Source organism: Mastomys coucha, unplaced genomic scaffold (assembly GCF_008632895.1).
Source record: "Mastomys coucha isolate ucsf_1 unplaced genomic scaffold, UCSF_Mcou_1 pScaffold22, whole genome shotgun sequence".
Classification (NCBI taxonomy): Eukaryota; Metazoa; Chordata; class Mammalia; order Rodentia; family Muridae; genus Mastomys; species Mastomys coucha.
The window spans coordinates 42,202,358-42,210,713 of NW_022196905.1; the positions used below are offsets into that span (position 1 = coordinate 42,202,358).

The 8,356-nt window shown below is 37.7% G+C and overlaps 1 long non-coding RNA gene across 1 annotated transcript in view; it reads right to left on the reverse strand.

The window, feature by feature from the left end:
• LOC116070450 overlaps positions 1-2,546 on the reverse strand; it is a 14,806-nt gene extending 12,260 nt beyond the window's left edge. The window contains exon 1 of the long non-coding RNA XR_004110398.1: positions 2,422-2,546. This is a non-coding gene — a long non-coding RNA (uncharacterized LOC116070450). The remainder of the gene's footprint in view (positions 1-2,421) is intronic.
• Between the last annotated feature and the right edge of the window lie 5,810 nt (positions 2,547-8,356).

An 8,356-nucleotide genomic window follows, 5' to 3' on the forward strand; every position in this document is an offset into this window, starting at 1 on the left:
AAGGTCCTTCCTCTGATGGAACCAGTCTTTCTCTTTAAAGAGCTCTGGTTTTGTGAACTGGTTCAGATTTTGAAACTTGACTGGGCACTCTGCTACTGTCCTGATTTTGGGGGATTCACATTGACTTTTCTGTTCACTCGAAATACAAGCTTTTCTGTTAACACATGCAGGTAAGAATTTAATTGACTTCCCATATATTTCTTAGCTAGTGGCACCATGAGTAGCTATGTCTTAGGTGTCAGTGAGTCATGGTGTTCCCCTCATCACTGCTCAAGTTCAGCCATCCACTGTTAGCCTTCATCATTGGTGGTTAAGCCTTATCTCTTGGACCTGGAATGCCGGGGTTCCCTTATTCTCCTTGTATCTATGGATCCAAAATCAGTGATAGGAGTCTTCACTGTCATTTCTTACTTACAGAAGGAATTGACTACAAAGGTCTTCAAGGACCCTGGGATTCTGGCCTCAAGTTTATTTGTCCAAGTTGTGGTTATGAGATGTGTCTTTTCCTAGGGTGGGTGATCAGATTTTTGCAGGGCAAATAAATCTTCTATAGTACAAATATAGTAGAATAAGCTACTCAAAGGTGTTTGATACTTCTGTATTGGGCTACTTTATTTAGAGCATACCAAAGCAGATGTGGTATTTCAACTTTATTTAATGTATTTATTGGTCCATGTTTTAACCAACCTTAAAACATCCAACTGAGGACTCTACTATCGTTTCATACTACAAGCCTAGGTCTCTATATAGTATATTCACATCAATGAATTTAACCTGATCCAACATTATGTTCTTCCCATATTCTTCACCCTGTGTATTCATTCCCACACATATTACCCATACTTTTGACTGTGCAAATGGGAAAAGCTCATGCATGTGTTTGGTGAGTGGTATAATTCATTCTGGGTCATATTTTATACTTATCTGTGAGTACCAGTTGGAATTTACATATAGTTTGGCTTAGAAATAGAGAAGTATAAGTTTTAAGGTGAGCAGAGTTAACTTAAAAGGCAGCATTTTCGGAGATGTTTCCTCATGTAAATCATGGCCCATCTTCTCAGGTGGGAGTGAAAGTGCTGTTTCATTTGGCAGATATTAGGGTTTTGAATCCAAAGCTTTATCAGGATTAGCTCAGTCCATTCATCAAGATGCTACTCTTTTCTTATTTTAAGATGTAGTCTCATCTGGTATCCCAGGTTGGCTTTGAACTCTCCGTACTTTTGTCTGTATTAGTCTACCTAGTGCTGGGACTCATGTCTTAGGCCATCATAATCAGCTCCCATTTGTTTTCAGCTAATGCCACCATGGTCTTGGCAGATAACCTGTGAGATTTGAATTTTAATTTCCTTTGGAATTCATCTATTCATGGCTTGAGTTTTTATAAATACCAGCTCTGAAGATACACAAAATAAGAACTTTTACATTTTTTTATTGGATATTTTCTTTATTTACATTTCAAATGTTAAGAACTTCTTTTTTAAAAGACAAGACAATTTCAGGTTATTTATGTGGAACTTGAGTTGGTAAATTTAATATAGAGCTGACTCCTTATTTTCTCACTTTCTCTAGGGCAGTCAGGAGCAACTAGGCTGAACTCATTAGATTCATTAGCTTGGCTCCAGCATTTTAAGGTATCAAATACATGGTCACAGAACTTTGTCTTTTATAATAAAGTCAATATTCATTATTCACAGATTCTGTACTTGCCGATTCATCTATTCACTCAGTTGTCTTTTAATTTCAAAAGCAACAGTCACAGCACTTTTGTCATCATTCACTGACTTGCATAGACCAGCAGAAATTTTGAATTGTCTGACTTAGCCATTCCCAGCTGGATTGAACAAGGTGACATTCTGCCACCTGGTTTCGGATGTCACATAGACAGGGTCAGACCACCACAATGAGGAGGAGCAGTGCAGCATAGAACAAAACACTATATTTCTGGGCCCAGTTGGGTAGGATTTGAATCCCAATTCTAGTCCATAGTACTGTTTTTAACAAAATCTCAGTCATTCAATTTTATCAATGAAGACTCGGGAGCCAGACACTGGGATGAAAGCCTGCTAGCTCAGAGAGGCAGAGAAAGCACCCTGTTGTGTGAAATATTAATAAAGATCACCTCTAATCTCTCCTGGCCCGCCAGACCACGTTCTTTTCTAGTGAGGCCGGTACAACCACAACATTAAGTCTGGGCGGGCTCCTGCTATTTTCTCCCAGCTAGCACAATCATCTCACTTACACGCAATGCTCCACACCCCACAATCAGTCATCTTGCACCTAGTTACCCGGTAGAAACAAGACTCCTAAGGCTTAATTATCCAATCAGGTTTATATCTCAATAAGATCACAATTTACAAGATGCCAATACAATAATTTCAAAGCCAAATGATAATGATAACGTTTTAGCCCAATTATTCTAACCTTGTAAAAACCTTATCTATTTGTGGCTGTTTAAAACTACGCAGGGTCTGGATCGTCTTCCTGTTCGTCTGCCTCCATGTTGACTCTCCTTCTCTGACCTCTGACTTCATCACTCCTATACTTCTAGCCCCGCCTCCCTATTCCTTTCCAATCACGGACCTGTCACTGCCCTAATGTGATTGGACAGAGAAAAAAACGCTACAATAGAACCCCACCAAAGCTCTTTCACAGAATACCCCCAAAGGGGACATTCTCCTTTTCTACACCAAGTCAGCAACCCTTCAAACTGAATGCTCCTCCTTTCTACTTCCTGTGTGTCTCTGTCCATTCTCCCTCTTACTCTCTATGGTTTTTTTTTTTCCCTATGTTCACTTCCTGTTTACTGGTTGCTTGCTCTGACTTTTAGCCTATTGTTGACTTTATTTAATACTGTTTACAATAAACAGAAAGCTCTGGGATTAAACGTGTGTGTTAGGACTGAACCATACCACAAATAGAAACAGATTTTTACATAAAATCTCCAGGGTTCACAGTATGTTCAGCCATAACATTAGCAGGGCAAGCCACTAAAGCTCATTTATAAGATTAAAAAACTGTATTTTTCAGGTGAGTTGCAATCTGTATGAGATAAAGATATATTGAGTAGGAATAGGTATATCTGCTCTATAAGCCCATGTTTCACAATGATCAATTCAGCGTTCACATACATCAATGAAAACTGAGAGCTGTGTTTTACTATGATCAACCAACTTTGGCATTATAAAAATTTCTATTGCCACATCAGACCACTACGGTTTTCTTAGGTAAAACAGAAATATTAGTGACTTTAATTAGATTAGATTCAATTCAAACAATCAGTCCAAAACTGTCTTCCTTAGAATTCTATTCTAGAACATCTATACCACTCTTGTCACTAAAAAAATCTGTACAAGGGTTCAATGAGAGGGAGAGAGAGAGAGAAGACAGAGAGACAGAGAGAGACAGAGATTGGGTGACAGAGACAGGGTGTTGAGGAGAGAGAGAAGGAAAAGGAATGGACAAAGAAAGGAGAGATTTCATGGAACTGGTTGCATTTATTGTAGTTTGAGAGGGCTGAAATCTGTAGTAGGCTGAGTAGCTAGAAACTAAGGGAAGACTTGATACTGTAGTTTTGAAACAAAACTTCTTCAGAAAAAATTTTATTTTCCAGGGCTTTAAAACTGACTGACTAATAGTGTCCAATATAAATTTTGAGGAAAATCTGAAAGTAGACTAATTTTAATAATTGCAAAAATCTGAGTAGAGCAATTTTTTCTGTGTTCTTAGAAACTCTTTTTTTATTCATAAAACAAACAAAATACCTTCATAGAAACAGCCAGGTTATGTTAGCATTTGACTGAATAATTCGAGGCTGTAGCCTAGGAAACTGAACATTATTTCCAACAGAGGGGACTATACAAAATGCAAACTTGACCACTTTGGTTTCCATATTAAGTTTATTACTCAATATCTTAAAATACATAACATATATTCAGTATAATATTTTGAAGAATTTAATGAGCACTGAAATTTGAATTTGTAATTTCATATACGTTATTCTACTTGATATCTTATTAACTATCTACATAGGTTAGGACCATAGTTAGTTTGTGGGCTACAGATAAGCAGGTGGACAGATTTGATATGTAGACCAGAGTCTTTTTGTTCCTGAACTGAAATATCCAGTGCAGATACAATTATCCCATAAACACACCTGGCTGCTTAATAGTCAACATAAAGCCACACTCACAGTTTACAACTTCTGTTTCATAAATAAAGATTCACAGTTACATGCCTTGTATCAAATGATAGTGTTCTAATAGCCTTGCATTTGTGATTCTGAAATTGGGATATGACTCACTTTGTTCAATTTAATGCTAGAAAAAAAAAAAAACAAGGGGCTTGTTAAGAGATTTAAGACATTGATGGATATCCTTTGTGAATTTTTTTTCTTGGAAGCCAGTCACCATGTCAGAAGATTTAGCATCCCGAGAGCACCCTGCTGTGAGGAGTCCCAAGCCCTGCATGTGATGTGACACATGGAATAGCACCCAGGCAACCAGCTTTGAGCCTAATGCAGCCAAGTGAAAACATTCAGCTGATGTCCCACAGGCAAGAATAGGAACACTAAGCCAAATCTAAATCCTGACCCACAGAATTCTGGAGACGAACAGTCTTTGTCACTTTATGCCACTAGTTAATTTTTGTCCGCCTGCTATTCTGATATATATAATACATATATATATATATATATATATATATATATATAATTAAAACCCTACAGTCTTTTTGCAACTACTTAGATCATACAGTTTATACTGCACTTTGTATACACTGAGTTTCATGATGTTTTATTCATGTAGCTCATAGTAAAAAAATCTGGGTTTGATATTCATACCTCTTTCTAATTACAGTTCCCCTCATACACCCATTTGCTGATTTGATCTTTAACATCAATTCCATTGTTCAACATGAATTAGTTGTTTAGTAATTTCCAGGATACATTTTTCTCTGCTTTAAAGTAACAGGTTTATTATACAAAGAACGTTTTCAAACTCTCCAAGATAAGTATTATTTTTAACATAATTGGTTAGTATCTATAAAACAATTTGAGTTATATGTTTCACTTATTTCCCCTGAATAGTTGTCTTTGAAAACCCTATAATTAAATTGAGAAGATTGCAAGTACTTACTATTTCTTCACATACAATGTACTCTACTGTACTCACTTATAACACAGAGTTCCTCAAGTTACAAATATTTTCAAGACTTCCTCTGAATATTTATTTATTTAGTCACATCATAATACATTTCGATAATGATTTTGTATATGTATTTACGCTAATAAATATATATTAGCCTACATATTTCACTATGTCTACACAGTATTATATAGATGTATAGGCAGATGAAGATTGATAGAAAGTTAGGAAGATGCATAGGTATGTAGCTGGTTATAAATATTGAAATGTCTTTATACTTCTACAACATACACACACACACACACATACACACAAACGCACATGCCACAGTAGACCATAGTTTCATTTTCTTTAATTTATCCATAAAGCATATACATTGCTCTTCAACTCTCTTAAAATAGGTCTAGCACCATTCAAGATTGTAATATTCATCTCTCATCCAGTTTTCATAATATCTGTATATTATTCAAGAATAATGGATGGATATTAAACTTATTTATTGTTTGTCTTAGTTAACTAGGTTTGTCATACCTAAATCCCATAAACTAAAATGTGTATTTTAGAGCATTTCTCCCCAAAATACTCTTGAAAATACCAACAAGGGCCATTTTCTTTCCACTGACTTTCTAAGGGGGAGGGGGGGCCAGCCAGGAGGCTCAGGCAGCAGAAATGGCAGGGTAGCTGGGAAAGGATCCTTTCTACCTCCATCTACAACAAGGAAGGACAACAGATCCACAACCCTCTCTGCACACCTTTCCCAAAAGCAGAGAGTTTCTTTCCAGGGAGTGCTCTGACCCCAGTTCTCACATGGGACCAGCTGGGAGGCACAGGCCAGAGAAGCTGCAGCCTTCATTCATCCATTAGCACCCAGGAGGGACAGACAATCCACAGCCCTCTGCACACAGGTCCTGCCAGGGTAGAGCTGATCTCCCAGAAGTGCTGGCACAGGCTTACAGACCCATCGAGAGACAGCAATTACATCTAACACCAGAGATTAAAGGATGGCTAAAGGCAAATGTAAGAATCTTGCCAACAAAAATCAAGACTACTTGGCATCATCAGAACCTAGTACTCTTACCACAGCAAGTCCTAGATACCACAACACACCAGAAAAGCAAGATTTGGATCTAAAACCATATCTCATGATGGTGATAGAGGAATTTAAGGAGGACATAAATAACTCCCTTAAAGAAATACAGAAGAACACAGGTAAAGATGTACATGCCTTTAAAGAGGAAACACAAAAATCCCTTAAAGAATTACAGGAAAGTACAACCAAACACATGAAGGAATTGAACAAAACCATCCAGGACCTAAAAATAGAAGTAGGAACAATTAAGAAATCACAAAGAGAGACAACTCTGGAGATAGAAAACCTTGAAAGAAGTCAGGAGCTATAGATGCAAGCATCACCAATAGAATACAAGAGATAGAAGAGAGAATCTCAGGGGCAGAAGATAACATAGAAAACATTGATACAACAGTCAAAGAAAATGCAAAATGCAAAAAACTCCTAACACAAAACATGCAGGAAATCCAGGATGCAATGAGAAGACCAAACCTAAGGATATAGAATAGGTATAGAAAAGAGTGAAGACTTCCAAATTAAAAGGCCAGTAAATATCTTCAACAAAATTAATAGAATAAAACTTTCCTAAGGTAAAGAAAGAGATGTCCATGAACATACAAGAAGCCTACAGAACTCCAAATAGTTTGGACCAGAAAAGAAATTCCTCCCACCATATAATAGTCAAAACACCAAATGCACAAAACAAAGAAAGAATATTAAAAGCAGTGAGGGAAAAACGTCAAGTAACATATAAAGGCAGACTTATCAGAATTACACTAGATTTCTTGCCAGAGACTATGAAAGCCAGAAGATTCTGGTCTGATGTCATTCAAACCCTAAGAGAACACCCAGCCAGGTTACTATACCCAACAAAACTCTCAATTACCATAGATGGAGAAACCAAAGTATTCCATGACAAAACCAAATTTACACAGTATCTTTCCACAAATCCAGTCCTTCAAAGGATAACAAATGGAAAACTTCAACACAAGGAGGGAAACTACATCCTAGAAAAAACAAGAAAGTAAACTTCCAACAAAACTAAAAAAAGTTAGCACCAGAACGGAATTCCAAATTTAACAACAAAAATGACAGGAAGCAACAATTACTTTTCCATAATATCTATTAATATCAATGGACTCAGTTCCCCAATAAAAAAGACATAGGGTATCAGACTGGGTAGATAAACAGGACCCAACACTTAGTTGCATTCAGGAAACCCGCCTCAATGACAAAAACAAACACTATGTCAGAATGAAAGGCTAGAAAACAATTGTCCAAGCAAATGGTCCCAAGAAACAAGCTGGAGTAGCCATTCTAATATCAAATAAAATTGACTTTCAACCTAAAGTGATCAAAAAAGATAAGGAGGGACACTTCATACTCATCAAAGATAAGATCTACCAAGATGGAGCCAGTCCCATAACACCCAGAGGAAGCTCCACTCCCAGGTGTTCTGACACACCCAGGATCAGAGGTGAGGAGGAACCAACATCTGTCCCAACACTGGGAGTAATTGGGACCAGCGGGACTAGGCACACAGGAACTTTGCTAGCACAGTGACTCAGATTCCTTCTGGTCTGTCTGGGTTGGTGTCCTGAGCAGACCTTGGGTGCAAGCTCCACAGCCAGTCCCACAACACCCAGAGGAAGCCCCACTCCCAGGTGTTCTAACAAGCCTAGGATCACAGGATTCCAGAATCACAGGGTCACTGAGACAGCTTGACTCTGAGGAGTTCTGACACAATCAGGATCACAGGAAGGACAGGCTCCAGTCAGATTTAGCAAGGGCAGGTAGCACTAGAGTCAACCAGATGGCAGGGGGACAAGCGTAAGAAAATAAACAACAAAAACCAAGGTTACTTGGCATCATCAGAACCCAATTCTCCCACCATAACAAGTCCTGGATACACCATTACACTGGAAAAGCAAGATTCAGATATAAAATCACTTCTCATGGTGATGATACAGAACTTTAAAAAAGACATAAATAGCACCCTCAAAGAAATACAAGAGAACACAGGTAAACAGCTAGAAGTCCTTCAAGAGGAAACACAAAAATCCCTTAAAGAACTACAGGAAAACACAATCAAACAGGTGAAGGAAATGAGCAAAACCATCCAGAATCTAAAAATGGAAATAGAAAC